We start from the raw sequence: 16,623 nt of genomic DNA, 5'->3' as shown, positions 1-16,623 counted from the left end.
TGCTGGATTGCTCTTGTGCCCAGATGTGTACAAGAGAGAAGTCACAGCCATATACTGCTCTTGTACTCAAAGTCATTACTGTCTTCTTTGTGTAGTTTCAGCTCCAAAACTGGGATAATGTTTTGGCATTTTTCTTGCTCTGCTAGTTTTTAAGCCCACCTCAGGATATATGCATGCTCTTGTTAAATACAGTTTAGTGGAATAGGAAAATATTTTCTGTAAAAACATCATTATACACAAGAAAGCATACTTAATAATAGACTAAGCATTTCAGTTCTTTTAGGTGAATTTTTCTGTTCAGATTTCACAATATACAGGTGACTATTAAAGCAATAACAATTATGGTCACTTAATAGTATTTCCTCCCCCTGTTTCCTAGGCAAGGCAATTTATTTTCAAATGCATAAGCTGCAAGTGGAGAGTTATTATTATGGTAATGGACTGACATACAAAACAAATGTGGTCATGACACACGGAAAAACATGCCCACAATGCCAGCCAGAAAAATTTTTACCTCTATCGATATTAAAAAGATGTGTTCCTTTATCAACATGCCCAGCCATTTATTTCACACATATTTCCCTGTGCTTCCTATGTGTCAGGCATTGTGATATGAGGAAGGAAAGGCATGGTTCCTGACTTCGGGATTCTAGTTAAGAGAAGAAATGTAAACACTCTGTCATGGGCCGTTTTTTAACCTGAGTTCTGCACAGAGGGCAAGCAATGGCCAAAGGGCCCATCTATATTTGCCTGGTGGTGTCAGGGAAGGTCTCAGAGGAAGTGAGAGTTGAGGCTGATGGGATGAGTGTAATCTGTCAGATAAACAAGTAGGAAGAAGGTATCCTAGGCAAAGAGAACATCACCTGCAAATGCACAAAGAGGAGAGGAATGTGAGTTCTTGGGAAGGGGAGGTGGGTGGTGTAGAGAAGGATTTAGAGAACTGTAAAATTAAGACTGAAGGTGGAGGAAGATGGGCAATGTTTCAAGTTCTGAGGCTGCAAAGTCAAAACTGTAAATAATGTTTCTTAAAAAAGTGGTTCTTTGAAAACATTTTCCAGTGCAATATGTCAATCACCTATCATCAGTTTCAACCTGTCTTGTGAATTATTCACCTCGATGTAATCAAGAGGCTTTTCCCAGTTAACCTCTAGCTGCCCCTCAAGTCTCTAAGTATTTTGAGGGCAAAGATGGTTTTTATCTCACTCATCACTGTACCTGTACTGCCCAGTACAGCATCTGGTTCATAATTAGTACTCATTGAATACTTGTGCATTGAATGAATATAAGGAAAAATTGGTCACTGAACTAATATCATTATAGCTCTGGCGAATATTAGCTGCATCACCTTGGAAAGGTATCTTAATGTTTCTGAACATCATTTTCAACTGTAAAATATGCTAAACCACTCTTGATACTACCAGGATAAAATGGGATAGTTTATGTAAGAGTCTTAACACAAATGCCTAACCTATAAAAAAGTGTTTAGTGTTTAATACATGTTAGTTCCCATCTTCCCCTTTAAAAAATATATATATATATCTCACTTTCATTCACAAATCCCAATATCCTATTAAACAAAAGAAATAAAGAAGCAATCCAAACAGCAACCAAATCCACTCCGCAAACCTGCCTTTCTCTCGTGCTTCAGTTAAACTGGTCTATTACTCTCCCACATTTCACTGTAGAACATCTGGTAAAAATAATTTAAATTCACTACCAACTTCCTAAATGGTACTTATCAAATCTTAACATCCAGGCTTTTACTTCCAAAATTCTATTTATAATTAAAAAAAAAAAAAAAAAAAAGTGGTCTGTTACCAAATCTATTTACGACTTCTCTTACCAGAACTCTTAGCAAGAATTTCTTTCTCTTTCCTTGATTTTCACAGCACTTCACCCTCTTGGTCTTTTCCCTAATTCTTAAGAAAATGAAAGGTTGTTGTTCCCTGACTCTTCTTCTATCTGTCTCTTAAATGTGGACATTTTTTAAAGTAGCATGCTTTTTCCTCACTTCTCCATAGGCTTGGTTTCAGAGCTTTGTTCTAGTCCCTCACAGACACTGAAAGGTGGCCCTGGCCTTTGATAATGATAGCACCACTTGCTCAGCTGCCAGTAAGCTCATTCTACATCTTAACATCTCCTAAATCACTGTGGCTAAGGCAGAATCCCCTACTGTCCTCATTTTCCAACCTTGTCATTCTCTTACATCCATAAGTAATGCTATTATCTTTCTGTATTAGTCCATTTCTGTTGCTTATAACAAAATACCTGAAACTAGGTGATTTGTAAAGAAAAACAAAATTTATTGTTTACAGTTTCTGAGGCTGGGAAGTCCAAAGTCCATCTGGTGGTGGTGACGGTGACCCAGGGGTCTCACATTGTAAGATGGTGGAAGCAGAGAGAGCAGAGAAAGAGACAGACTCTCCTCTTCTTTTAAAGCCCTCAGAACCACGCCCCTGACCCCATTTCTAATCCATTCACTACTGCAAGGTCCTACAATACAATCACCCCTTCAAGGCTCCACCTTTCAATTACCATAATAGGATTTCCCACCCTCTTAACATTCACAGTGGGAGCTAAGTTTCTAATACATAAAACTTGTGGGACACAATTCAAGCTTCAAAGAGTTTTAGGGGAACAATTAAATCCAATACACTTTCTCTTTGAAATTTTAATCATTTTGTAGTTTTCAAAAATTCTCCTACTCTCAAAGACCATTGCTCAACAATTCCCAGGATTCTAACTTTACAGTCTGATAGGTACTCTTCCACATCCTCACACTAAAGACCCCTGCCTCTCTAGCCTCATTATCTCGCTCTTAGATAATTGCAAGTTTCCTCACCGCCTCCAATTTCTATCTTCTCCAGTTCATGATACAATCTATACACATAGTAGCTCTGCATACAGCACAGATATAGTCGTATAGTCCCCAGTTGGGTCACTTTTAATTATTTATATTATTAAAAAGAAAAAAAGAAAATATAACCCAAGGCATTTCAGCCTGCAGCCCCATCTTTGAAACACCTCAGGCAACCTTCTAAAAGTGGAGAGAATGAGAAGGCTTGCCTTTTCCTCAATCCATTTCTCCTTCAAGTATGTGAGTCATACAGAACTTGTTACCTTTCCCATGTGGCCTCCCACCTTGCTGACTTGACTACTGTCATCTCTTCTGCCTGAAATGCCATCAGTGCTGGCCTGCTGAAGTTCCATCATTTACCATGGCTCAAATTCTACCTCTTCAAGGTTGCTCTGGTGCCTTGGGCAATATTTCCTAACATCCACAACAGAAAGCAAATTTTCTTTTCCTAACTCTGAAAAGACAGTCTCCCTCCCAAGTGCGTGCTATACCCATGAACAGAAATAATTTAGAGTGATGGTTATCTTTCATTTCAGTCTGTTATTTTAGGCTTCGCATTATCATCAACATTAGAGCAGGGCCGTTGACTTCAGGTATGAGATTAGAGAGAAGGTTTATTACTCCAAATTAAACCTTCTGATGAGATACAAATTTTCCCATATAATTATTGCCAGCAAGAAATGATCCACCACCATACATTTAATTGCACTCTTATTTTTTGTTAAGGGGGGAAGGAGGATGAGTTAGATCGGAAGATTGATTCACTGAAGTGAGTCAGGTAAACAGCTTTTAGTACTGGGGGATTTAAAGGTTCATCCATTTCTATTTATTTCTGTAACTTAAAGAGCCCAATTAAATATAATGGGTAAAGTATTAAAAATCTGTTTGATTATCACTACTTACTCAGTGAGACACTGATTAAAGCTTAGAGAAAAGACAATTCTATTCATAGAGCCGAGATAAGGAGAAAGATCAGAAATGGTTTATAGGCACTTTTCACCTTATATTCTTCAAGGCCTTTAATGAGAGGAAAATGTGGAAAATTGGAAATCTGTTCTTCAAAGGCTGACCTAATAAGCAGAGGAGGCAGCAGTGGTGCTGTGTTACTTCTGAGTATGTGAGAGCAGATCCCTTCCAGTTGCCAGATATATGCTCCAAACCATCTTGCCCCATCTCTGCTCCTGAGAGACACTATCTCCTATTAAAATAAATATGCTCTACCTTCTTTTTTTTTCTCAACCCCACTCCTACCACTGAGTTGTACCATTTCAAATAATTTCAAGCAATAAATTCTTCAGTAGAATTAGTTTAATCAAGATGTCTATGGAGTGACAAAACCACATATTGGAAAGAGCACGGAATATAAAGTCATAGAGACTTGGCCTCAAGTCTTCATTGTACCTCACTCTTTTCTTCCTTCTTTCATGCAAGAAATGTTTTATAAGCCAGCTATGGGATCTTGGCCAAGTTAATTAACCACACTAACATTCAGTTTCCTCTTTGTATAATACAGATATAATCATTATGGCTTGCCTAGCAGAGTTGTAGTGAGGTTTGAATGAAATTACTAAAGTGAAATCACTTGTGCACGCTAAAGCACTATGTAAATCCACACATTCTGATGCTGAGGGAATAGTGAGATGAGGAGCCTTAAAGGTCTTCAAATTCTCCTGATTGTGCATGTTTCACACAGGTCCATCCAGTGAGCATTTACTCTATGGAATACACAGAAGTATTATGTCATGATTCTTCCCTTAAAGAAAAGGGAGAATCATTTACCCAAGGGAATAGCAACCCAAGACAGTAGAAGCCAAGATAATAATTAATGCAGGTGGTAGTATGTGAGTTCAGAGGAAAGATATTGTGGGGGAGGATGCAATACTGCCTTCCTGGACTTTCAGGTCATGGAAGGGAACACAATCTCCATATGATTCTCATGAGTAGGTATGGCACAGCCAGCAGCAGATTCAGCCTTGCTGCTCCCCCTAAAAAGTACCCCCAATGTAAGCTACAGGGAATAATCATAGAAAAGAAGGCTCTGGACTGATGAGTTGGTGAAAAACACTGTCTGCTAAGAGGGTTGGATCAGAAGGAAACTTGCTTCTCCTGCATATACACTACTCATTCTTCGTCTACCCTAAGGCACCCTTTGTCATGTTTCCTCCCTTTCATTCTTCCTCTTCTTACATCCCCTTTCTTGTTTTCACATACTCTCTGGTCTGTGGTAGAAGAGCAGTGCTGTGTAGAAGCAAAGCAAAAGTGCTTGGGGGTTCTAGAGTAAGATGTAGCTTACACCACCGCTTGTCCTTCTAAGCTTACAATGTGCAGAGCAGTTCTCGGAAACTCTGCACTTCTCTGTGTAAGGAGAATAACATTTGCATTTAAGAGATGCTTAACAAATTGACATATTCCTTTGGCTTGTAACAAGTACCCAACAAATACCTCAATAAATGTTACTACTCAATGTTGCACTACCACAGAAATCCCACTATAGGTAGGGTTGGGGCAGAAACATCCTAAAAGGCTTTTAAATAGCATCCTTTTAAATATAAAACTGTAATGAAACCTTACCATTGCCTCATTTCAAAATGTGTACATTGTATGAAATATCCAAAGTTGGCCAGAATATTCATAATTTTTAAAACAAATTTAATAGCAACTATACTTAATAAATCACATAATTGGATCAATTCTAGATACTACTGTTTTGATATTATTAGTTTAGTAAATAAGGAAAAGAGAAATTGTTTGAATTGATAAATTCAGAGTAATGACCCGCTTTTAAACTATTTTTTTCTAATAAAAGTTTTTTTTTTTTTTTCCTCCTTTAGCTGCTAGGAAGTTCAGAGTACAACCAAACTCTCAAACCCACCAACTATATTAACTCTTACCAAATTCCCAGCTTCCTTTTCCTTGTGCAGTTTTACAAACTTTACTGAATATTATTATTCTTACAATTTGCCTCGCACAATAGCCTAATATCTTTAAAGGGACCAATCATACATAGTTGGTTACCTCAATCCATACATGACCTAATAATGCATTGAAAAGTCAATTTGTGACTGAGAAGCAGCATGCTATTATCAAAGAAACAGTACGAGCAGCCAATCAGGTCTAAATCCAGATAGCGTGCACATATGCAAAAGAGGTATTGTTTGCACAGAAACAGGTGGTACTGAATTGATTCACCTGAATGTCATTTAGCCATTTAAATTATGATTTTTACCATTTGATTTTCTCTGCAATGTGCCTCTCTGGTTCATAATAGTAGTCCATATTGATAAAACTACAGGTCTATATCAGAATTTACTTATATTTGCAAGCAGTTTATTGATAGAAAGCATCGTAATTTAAAAGTGCACTGCATCCACTGGTCCATTTCATTTTATGAATCACAGTGTGGTGGCTAATTTAAGAAGTCTGGAGTCAGACTTTTCATTTCCCGATGGGAAACATTTAAATCTGCTCTATTTCTCCTTAAATCAGTTTCAGTCTCCTTAAATCTTTCAGGCTTTGGAATCATACTTCTGCAGTCAAATTCTGGCTCTGGCATTGACTGCCAAAAGACTTGGGAAATGTAGTACTTTTAAAATATGCCCCCAAGTTCTTTGACATTGTTTCTATCAAAAAGTGAAGTTTATGTTTCTGTCCTCAAATCTGGGCTCTATGACCACTTGATTAAGGAATATGGTGGAAGTGATGGCATGCCAGTTCCCAGGGCAGGCTATATCAACCCGGTAGCCTCCACTTTTCTGTCTCTTGGAATGCTCACTTGTAGGACCTGGCCACTATGCTATCAAGATGTCCAAGCAGCCCATGAAGAGGCCTATGTAGAGAGAAACAGGGCCCTGGCCCACATTCTTACTCATGTGAGGGAGCCACGTTGAAAGAGAGTCCTCTGATGCATATTTTGCAAATATTTTCTCCCACTCTCTTGGCTGTCTTTTAACTCTGTGAGTTGTTTCTTTTGCTGTGCAGAAGCCTTTTAATTTGATATAATCCCGTTTGTTTATTTTTCCTTTGGTTGCCTCTGCTTTGGGGGTCATGTTCATGAAGTCTGTACCCAATCCTACTTCCCGGAGTGTTTCCCCTATGTTTTCTTTAAGGAGTTTTATTGTTTCAGGGTGTATATTTAATTCTTTAATCCATTTTGAGTTGATTTTGGTATATGGTGAGAGGTGTGGGTCTAGTTTCATTCTCCTGCATATGGATATCCAGTTTACCCAGCACCATTTGCTGAAGAGGCAGTCTCTTCCCTAGTGTGTAGAGTTGGTGCCTTTGTCAAAGATCAGATGGCTGTAGGTGTATGGGTTGATTTCTGGATTCTGTATTCTATTCCATTGATCCTTGTGTCTGTTTTTATGCCAGTACCATGCTATTTTAGTTATTATAGCTTTGTAGTATAGTTTAAAGTCAGTAGTGTTATGCCTCCAGCTTTATTTTTTTTTTTTGCTCAGAATTGGTTTGACTATCCATGGTCTTTTGTTATTCCATATAAATGTCTCGATAGTTTTTTCAATTTCAGGGAAAAATGTCATTGGAATTTTGATGGGAATTGCATTGAATTTGTAAGGAACTCAAACAAATTTACAGCAAAAAAACAATTAACCTAATTAAAAAATGGGCAAAGGAGCTGAATAGGCATTTCTCAAAGGAAGATATACGAATGGCCAACAGACACATGAAAAAATGCTCAACATCATTCACCATTCAGGAAATGCAAATCCAAACCACACTGAGATACCATCTCACTACAGCCAGGATGATTAATATCTAAAAGACCAAGAATGATAAATTCTGGCAAGATTGTGGAGAAAAAGGCACCCTCCTACACTGTCGGTGGGACTGCAAAATGGTGCAGCCTTTATGGAAAATGGTTTGGAGTTTCCTCAAACAATTTCAGATAGATCTACCATATCACCCAGCTATCCCACTGCTGGGAATATACCCAGAGGAATGGAAATCATCACGTTGAAGGGATACCTGTACACCAATGTTTATTGCAGCACTATTTACAATAGCCAAGAGTTCGAACCAGCCCAAATGTCTGTCATCAGATGAGTGGATACAGAAAATGTGGTATATCTACACAATGGAATTCTACTCTGCTATAAAAAAGAATGAAATACTACCTTTCACAGCAACATGGATCGACTTAGAAAAAATTATATTAAGTGAAATAAGTCAGGCACAGAAATAGAAATACCACTTGTTCTCACTTATTTGTGGGAGCTAAAAATAAATAAATACACACATGGGGGGGGAAGAAGACAGAACAATCACAATTCCTTGAACTTGTTAAGACAAGTGAACAGATAAGATGTTGATGAGTGGGAGGGGACAGAGGGAGAGGGAGAGGGGAGGGAGTACAGAGGGAGGAATCAGTACATGAAAATCAACTACACTGTATATTGATAAAATAAAATAAAAATAAATTCAAAATATCATGATAGAAAAATTAATAATAATTAATTTTTTTAAAAAAGAAGTCTTTTGAGCCCTAGTTGAATTGCCTCCCCTGATATCTGTTCTATCTAAGACAAAATGTCTCAACCATGCCCCACCTTATTTTTGAGGAAAGAAACAACTGGTATTATCTTCAGTTATTAAGTTTTGGGGTGGTTTGCTACACAGCAACAGATAACTGGAACAACGGAACAGAGTTTTATTTCTTCTGTAGAAAGAGCTACCACTAGGCTGTTGACCAATTTCAGAAAAATTTCTATGCCTTATATAAATATTACAAAATTATTTTGTTTAAAACTCAGCCTAGTTAAAAAGCTGTGAGTTTCCAACTGATTTCTCATCAGACATCATTAATAACATAAATAAATTATAATAGTTATTGTTTATTGAATTGCTCTGTACTGAACACTGAATGGTCACATTACAAGTTTTCTAATTTAATTTTATAATAATTCTATTAACACATTATTATTATATCTTTTTATTTATTTATTTATTTTTTTACTGGTGAGAAATCGTAGGCCTGGGGAACCAACATAGTAATAAGTAGCATGATCTGGATAGAAACACTGTAGGTTAGTGCTAAGGCCAATACTTTCCCCATGTTTCATGCTATCTTCCATGTACATAATCCAATAAAGAGTACATTCTAAAATCAATCATGAGAGCAGTCACTGAACAGACTTAAGAAAAAATAGTTTTATTAAGATTTTATTGATAAAATTAGCTAAGTAATGGAGTAGGCAGTATTCTTAGAATATGTTTTTGATATAATCATAACTAAATTAAGTGAGATATAATATGTGGTACAGCATGATCTCTATCACATAAATTAAAAATGCAACAGGAGAAATAAAGCCAAAAGAAAATATGACTCTCAAATAAAATAAAATATTTTAAATAAATTTTTTATCTCTGTCTTTGTTCTTTCTCCTGCCTAATTAGCATTCCAATTAGAGTTGCCAGATTTAGTAAACAAAAATACCAGATACCAGTTAAATTTAAGTTTCAGATAAACAACATATTTTTTTTTAGTATAAGTGTGTACCAACAATTGCATGAAATATATTTATGCTAAAAAATTATTTGCTGTTTATCTAAGATCAAATTTAATTGGATATTCTGTATATTACCTGGCCACCGCATTCTCAACAGCATCTTAGGTGTGTGGTATATCTAGAATTTAAAAAGTACAGACTTTGAAGCCAGGGTCAAATTCCAGCTTTGACCTCTTATTGTTTGTATAAAAGCTGATACCCTTCTCTGTTTGAGTTTCTCATCTATAAACTAGGGGTAATAATAGTACTTACCCAATAAGGTTTTGGGGAAAATTAAGTGAGTTAAAACATATAAATTTTAGCACAGTGCTTAAGACATTGTAAAAAAAAAAAAAAGTTAATATTATTTTTTATGTTTTTCTCTAGTATAAGACTACTCACACCAAATTGCAATTGTTTTGTCTTTTTTCCCACAGACTAAGAGATATTTGAGAACACGGTATATCATTTTTAACATTATATGTAAATTTATAGAATTATTCTTGACACATGATATGTGTTTAACAAATATTTGTTGAATAAAAATCTCTTTAGTATATTTTTGTCACCCCTGAAATCTGATTTATGTTATTCTGTTCTATAACAACTCTTCATTTGAAAATAAGTAAGCTTATTATAGTCCCTACCTAAAGTCATCCTACAAATTTCATATTAGTAGAGATTAGGTAATCTCTGCTTATAAAATATAGCTCCATGTTTTTATCTTATAAAATTTGGGAGGCAGAAGATAGGAATACCTACATCACAGAGTAGACCAAAGTGAGGTAAGAGACAGAATGGATCACTTCTCTATGAATGGTGTTCCCTCAATATTGACTTCTGTTCTAGTTGCTACCTGTCTTTCATGTTAATGGTGGCTCTGGGTCTCCCATCACAAACCAGCCACTTCTCAGGCAGCCTCATGCATCTAAAAACCAATGCACATGGACTCTATTCTTATGTTCTGTTCTGGGTCAAGCTTTTTCAATTTTATTTTCCTAACCATTCTTTGTCAACCAACTACCTAAAGCTTAATTGGAATAAAACTGAAGTGAGGATTATCAGCCTTGATTCTAACTTATAACAGGCTAACCATCCCTCCAATATGCCTGGAGCACTTTCTAAGGTTGCTGATGCTTCATGGAAGATTTGACAGTTCCTCTAGTTAAAAGCAATTGTTTGTTCCTTCAGAGTTTCTCACTCTCATTTCAGTGTCTGCTGAAAAAAAATCACTGGAAACAAGCTTGTGGTTCCTACTTCTATTGTCATATAATATAAAGGGCTAGACTGAATGCAACTACCATTATTCCTTAAACAAGCAGTCAAGCTTGTGCTAAATCCTTTACATATGCTCTTTATTTTAACAACACACTTGCAATGTAGGTATTATTTTCCCATTTTCAGTTTAATGGAAGAATCAGATGAAGTAACTTACTCAAAGTCACATTTCTTCTAAGTGGTAGACATCAAATCAAAATCTGCGTCTTTTTTTCTACAGTCTGTTTTCTTTGCACTTCATGAAGTTTTAAGGACCATATGATTTAAGAAGAAACTCAAGTCCAACTCCAGGCTGTACTGTTGAATAGCTGTTGGCACTGGGTCAATGCAACTAGTTTAATTCACTTCAGTTCAATTCTACATTTACTAAGTATATGCTTCATATGAGACTCTGTACAGTACACCTCCAGAGATAAAAGTTGAGAAGGAAACTATATACATTCTTTTTGAATTGAGAACCCAGTAGAGGAGATTAAATATATACACAAAATCTTCACTACAAAACAAGATGTGACAAGTCCTGTAAAATATGCATAGATAATTGGTTATAGAAATAGAGGAGAAAGAAAAATCTTTGACAGGGAAGATCAGGAAGAAAGAGAATTTGAGCAAGGAACTCAAGTAAAGGCAGTTGTGATCATTAATTTTTGTATTAACTTGACAGCCCTGGGGGATGCCCAGATAGTTGTTAAAAACATTATTTCTGGGTATATCTGTGAGGGTATTTCTGGAAAAGATTAACATCATTTTTTTTTTTTTTTTTTGGCAGCTGGCCAGTACACGATTCAAACCTGGGACCCTGGTGTTACCGGCACTATGCTCTAATTGAGCTAAAGGGTCAACTACCTTGGAAGAGATTAACATTTGAATCAGTATACTAGAAGAGAAGATTGCCCTCATGAATGTAGGTGGGCATTTTCCAATTTGTTGTGGGCTTGAATAGAACAAAAAGGCAGAAGAGCAAATTTGCTTTCAATTTGGGCTGGTGCTTTCTTTTTATCTTCTACCATTAGACATTGGTACTCCTGGTTCTGGGGCATTTGCATTCAGACCAGTTTTCCTGGTTCTCCAGATTGCAGAAAGCAGATCATGAGACTTCTTAGCCTCAAAGTCACACGAGCCAATTCATGTAAAGCCACACGTGTGTCTGTGCGTGTGTATGTGTGTATGTGTGTTTATCCTATTTTTCTGCTTCTCTAAAGAACCCTGATCAATACAGCAGCTTATCTTAGTGTTTAAGAGACAGCACTCTTGAATTAGAGAGTCCTGGATTCATATCTTAGCTCTAATATGACAATGTTATGACTATGTTATGACTATAACTATTAGCAAAGTGCTTAACCTCTGGAAGTCTTGGTTTCTTCATTTTCAAAAGTGATAATAATATTTCTACTCGATAGGAGGGTTACATGTTTGTGAGAAACATATATGCTAGATAGAATTTGTCAAAGCACCTAGCACACCTCCTGGCACAAAATAAGCACTCAATAAAGAGTGAAATTTAAAACAAGAGAATTAATATTTTTGATAAACAGCATGGAGATGGGAGCACAAAATAGAAGTCTCCAGGGGAAAAATGAGTAAATATACAGAAGGCAAGAAAATATGGAAGAGATATGTTTGTGGAACAGAATGTAACTGATGGTAGGATGTAACCTGATTTGAAAAGGAGGGGTTAGAATCCAGAGTGACAGGTTGATGGCATGAGAATAATCCAAATGAAGAGTGACAGGTGGCTATGATGTGGGACAGCACACCGAGGCTGGAGACACTGGGTGAGAGCTGGGTGAGCTGGCTGAAGGGGACTGCAGATCTTGGCAAATGTTGTTTTATAGTCTGGAAAGAAATGAGTTACATATAGTCTTTTCCCATCTGTGTGACAGAGAGTATGATGTCCTTCACAGGAAAAGAGAAAACCAACCAACAAATAAAAAGGTGAAGTTTTCTAAAGAGAAAATCTTCAGTTTGGGGCAAGGTAAACTTTAGTTGATGAGTGTGGAGCTAGAAAAGGAAGTTAATCATAACAATAACAACAACTACAGCATATCTAAGAGTAGATCAACTGTTCAAACTGGTCTAAATTCTATAATTATATTTTCTTATATAATTCTCACAACATACTATGATGTGGAAATTATTATTATTTTAATTTTACAAATGAGAAAACTGACGTTTAGGAGTTTTAGTAATTTGTCATGAAGCTACTATGTGGTCAAGCAAAAATTCAAACCTTGGCCTAATTTCAACAACACCCATGATTTTATCTACTATACAACATGGTCTTGAAAACAGTCAATCTGAATAAATTACATCTGCTATAACCAGATCAGTGGGTCATGGTACAAAACAAACTAGATAATGATATAAGTGATGCCTTCAGTAAATTGTGAATTACTGCAAAAATGTTATAGTTTTACTAGTAGTGATTTTGCTAATAATAGAGATTAATCTTTACCAAACAGCCCACATTTTCCCAGCCAATCAGTTTGATGATCAGTTCACTTATTTAACATTTGAGCCCTAGCATAGTCATTCTTTGGCCCTGCGAAAATCTGAACTGGGAGAGAAGCATTTGTAAGGCTGCGGGTTCATGATAAGAGACTTGACCTCCTCATATAAGGGCATGGCAAGTCTGCCTTAATCTGAGAGAACTACAAATTCTGTCTCTCTCTGTCTCTCTGTCTCTGTCTCTGTCTCTCTCTCTCTCTTCCCCCCACCCCTCTCTCTCTCTTTCTCTCTCTTTCTCTCTCTTTATTTATTTATTTCTTTCAGCTGGCCAGTATGGGGATCTGAAACCCTAGACCTTGGTGTTACAAGGTTGCACTGTAACCAGCTGAGCTAACTGGCCAGCTCAAGTTCTGCTTTTCTAAAGGGCACTTTGGCAACTTTTTCAACCATCCAAAACTTCTCTCTTGGCAGATGTGACCCTCATATATATTATAGTTTTCTTGAAGAAGAAAATAAAGCAGATCTTCATGTCTGTCAAGAAACAAGCTCATGAACAAAAAAAGCAAGCCAAACACAGGAAAATGTGCAACAGAGTTAAAATAGAAATAAAATTGCCTTTGATAAAACAATAAACAAACAAAAAATATTGTCATTGAGTCAAAATGAACCTCTTAATCTTTTACCCACAATTATTTACAAAGAGTTCATTGAATGCTTACTATGTTTCAAGTATCGTACTAAGTTCTTACATATTGCTATGATCTGAATGTTTGTGTCCCCCAAACCTAAATCTCCAATGTGATGTTATAAGGAGGTGGGACTTCCAGGAGATAATTAAGTCATGCAGGTGAAGCTCTCATGAATGGGATTAGTGCCCTTAAAAGGGCTGAAGAGACCAGGGCTTTCTCCTTCCACCATGTGAGAACACAGCATGAAGCCACCAACTATGAGGAAGTTGGTCATCACCAGACTAGACATCTCAGACTTCCCAGCCTCCAGAACTGTGAGAAATAAACTTCTGTTGTTTATAAGCTACCCAGTTTATGGTATTTGTGACAGCAGCCCAAACAGACTAGGAAAAATGAGAGTATGAAATAACTAATTCTCAACAAACCTGGGAAAATTAGTTATTATCTCAATTTTACAGAGGAAGAGACAGGTTCCGAGGACTTTTTTAAAAGCACGTAGAATAACTGTTGGGACCGAGATTTAAATCTGGAACTGTCTGCTTTCCACTCTAGACCTAGAAAATCATGGTGAAATATGAAGATGAGCTGATCTTTACTTTTAAATATAATTCAGTCTAGTTGGAGAGTTGGAGAGTCAGATTTGTAAACAGATACGTAACGATGAAATAGAGGATGGAACAATTGAGCTGACTTGGGTATAACTTGGGGAAGACTTTCCACAAAAGCTATCATATGAGCCCAACTGTGAATGTTTAGTAGGATTCTGTCAGACAAAAGATGGGAGCAGAAGGCATTTCAGACCAAAAGAACATAGACGCAAAGGCATGCTGTCACTAAAAGGTGAACACTGGCAGTAGGTATAATTGCTTTTGTCTGTAGAGGGGGCTATGTGGAGATGGAGGGACTACACTGTAAATAAGCTGGAATGTCAAACTAAAGGTTTTGAATTTTATTTTGGTGATGAGTAGGAGAAAATAAAGAGGTTAAAGTAGATGAATTCTAAAATTCTTAAACTGTATGACTGTAAAAGGAAGCATAGTTAACAGGCACACAGAAAATACAGAAAAATGCTGATTCTCCTTTTTCTGTTTCCAAGACTGACATAAGTAAAAGTAAAGCCATCACATAAAATACATCAGTGAAAATGTCACTGCCTATCCAAACAATTAGGCCAAGGAAGGAAGAAGATATTTTTAGTTTGTGATTGTACTAGAACAGCTATGAAATAATTTGGTTTTCTAGTCTTGCAACTTCATGGAGCTGCAGCAGTAACCACTTTTATCTACCCCATCAAAAGTGATGTGCTTTCATTGCTCAAACTACGGCCAAGATCTTCGTCTGTATCCAACAAACAGAACTAATGGATTTGAGCCTACACTGTGACTGTCTTAGGAAAGTTTCCGAGGTGAAATGATCTTCATTAAAAAGGAAACTATGGTAACCAGGCATAGAAAAACTAAAATAAGTAAGCATAATCTAAGAGCTACTTATTGATAATGGTGGTATATATTGACACAGTGTTCTTGGGGTAGCTCCTGGGCCATGTTCCAAACAAAAAAATTTGTGTGCTCTGGTTTGAAAGAGCTGTTATTCACACTGCAGTATTATCACATGAACACTAATAGGATCAGAAATGTGCATAGTATGTCCTTGGAAGATCATCTGCTAATTTAGTGTCTTTCAATTGAAAGCCTGAAGGTGGAGAAAAATATATAAAAAATTAAAGAACAATTCAGAAGAAACTGGAGAACCAATGAAGAGTAATTTTAAACAGACAGTACTTTTCTTTGATCAAAGGCTGTTCAGATTACAAAACTTTAATTTTCAAATGAGTAACCCACACACAAGAAAGGTAAAATATTGATTTCAGTGTTTAATACTGTAAAAGCAATGGATCCAGGAACCATAGAGAAATGTTTATTGTCTATATAGAGCCATCCTTTTTTCTCTTTGCTGCATCAAGCTTCCCCTCCTTTTTTTTCCCAAGAAGATAAAGCAGAAATAATTAATACATTCAAAAGTCACCCCCCTGTCATAAAGCCCTATCTTTAATGTCATCCAATCTAAGTGAGAGAAAAAGGATAAGGCTGGGTTAGAAGAAAGTGTTGGTGAGGAATGAATCAGTGGTTCCCATCACCCTTTCTGTAAGCTCGTGTTGGTTGACCTTTGGAAATGACATCTCAATATTGTGGATTCTGGCATTCATTCTGCTTTTGATTAAAATACAACATCTTAGTTATTTAAGTGTCTTTTCACCAAATACACTAAGTTCTGCAATAAAAGTAATGGTGGCGTAACCATCTCTGTACCTCAGATAAGAAGGCAGCTCCTAGTCAGTCTCTTATTGGGGGACTGTCAGTTTTTTCCCCACCTGGATCTCAAACACACTTTTATTCGTGCCTCTGTCTTAATTATCATTCACTGATTTGCTAGCATTAAAAGAATGTGTGGCGTCTGTGCAAAATGAGTACTTATAAGATTCTTATCCCTCTTTTTGATGTCACTTCACTAGATATAACACTGGGCTTCTGTTTCTTTTCTTTTTGTATGTTGACAATAATAAATAATAGTAACCATGTATTGAGTGCTTACCATGAGCCAGGTACTACCTTAAAGGCTTTTTCATATCCATTCAGTCTTCACAGCAGTTCTCTGGGGTATTATGATCATTCTTATTTAACAGTTGGGGAATCAGGTAAAAGTATGAATAACTGTCCCATGGTTCCACAGCTATTCCTGATCGGTTGGGATTAAACTCAGAATCATCAAACATCAAAGACCTTTCTCTTAACCAGTGATTCCCAAATTTCAGTCCTTTGAGTATTGATTCCTTATGTTGTCCCACAAG

This window comes from Cynocephalus volans, chromosome 4 (genome assembly GCF_027409185.1).
Source record: "Cynocephalus volans isolate mCynVol1 chromosome 4, mCynVol1.pri, whole genome shotgun sequence".
In the NCBI taxonomy this organism is placed as follows: Eukaryota; Metazoa; Chordata; class Mammalia; order Dermoptera; family Cynocephalidae; genus Cynocephalus; species Cynocephalus volans.
Note: the sequence above shows the minus strand (reverse complement) of the source record.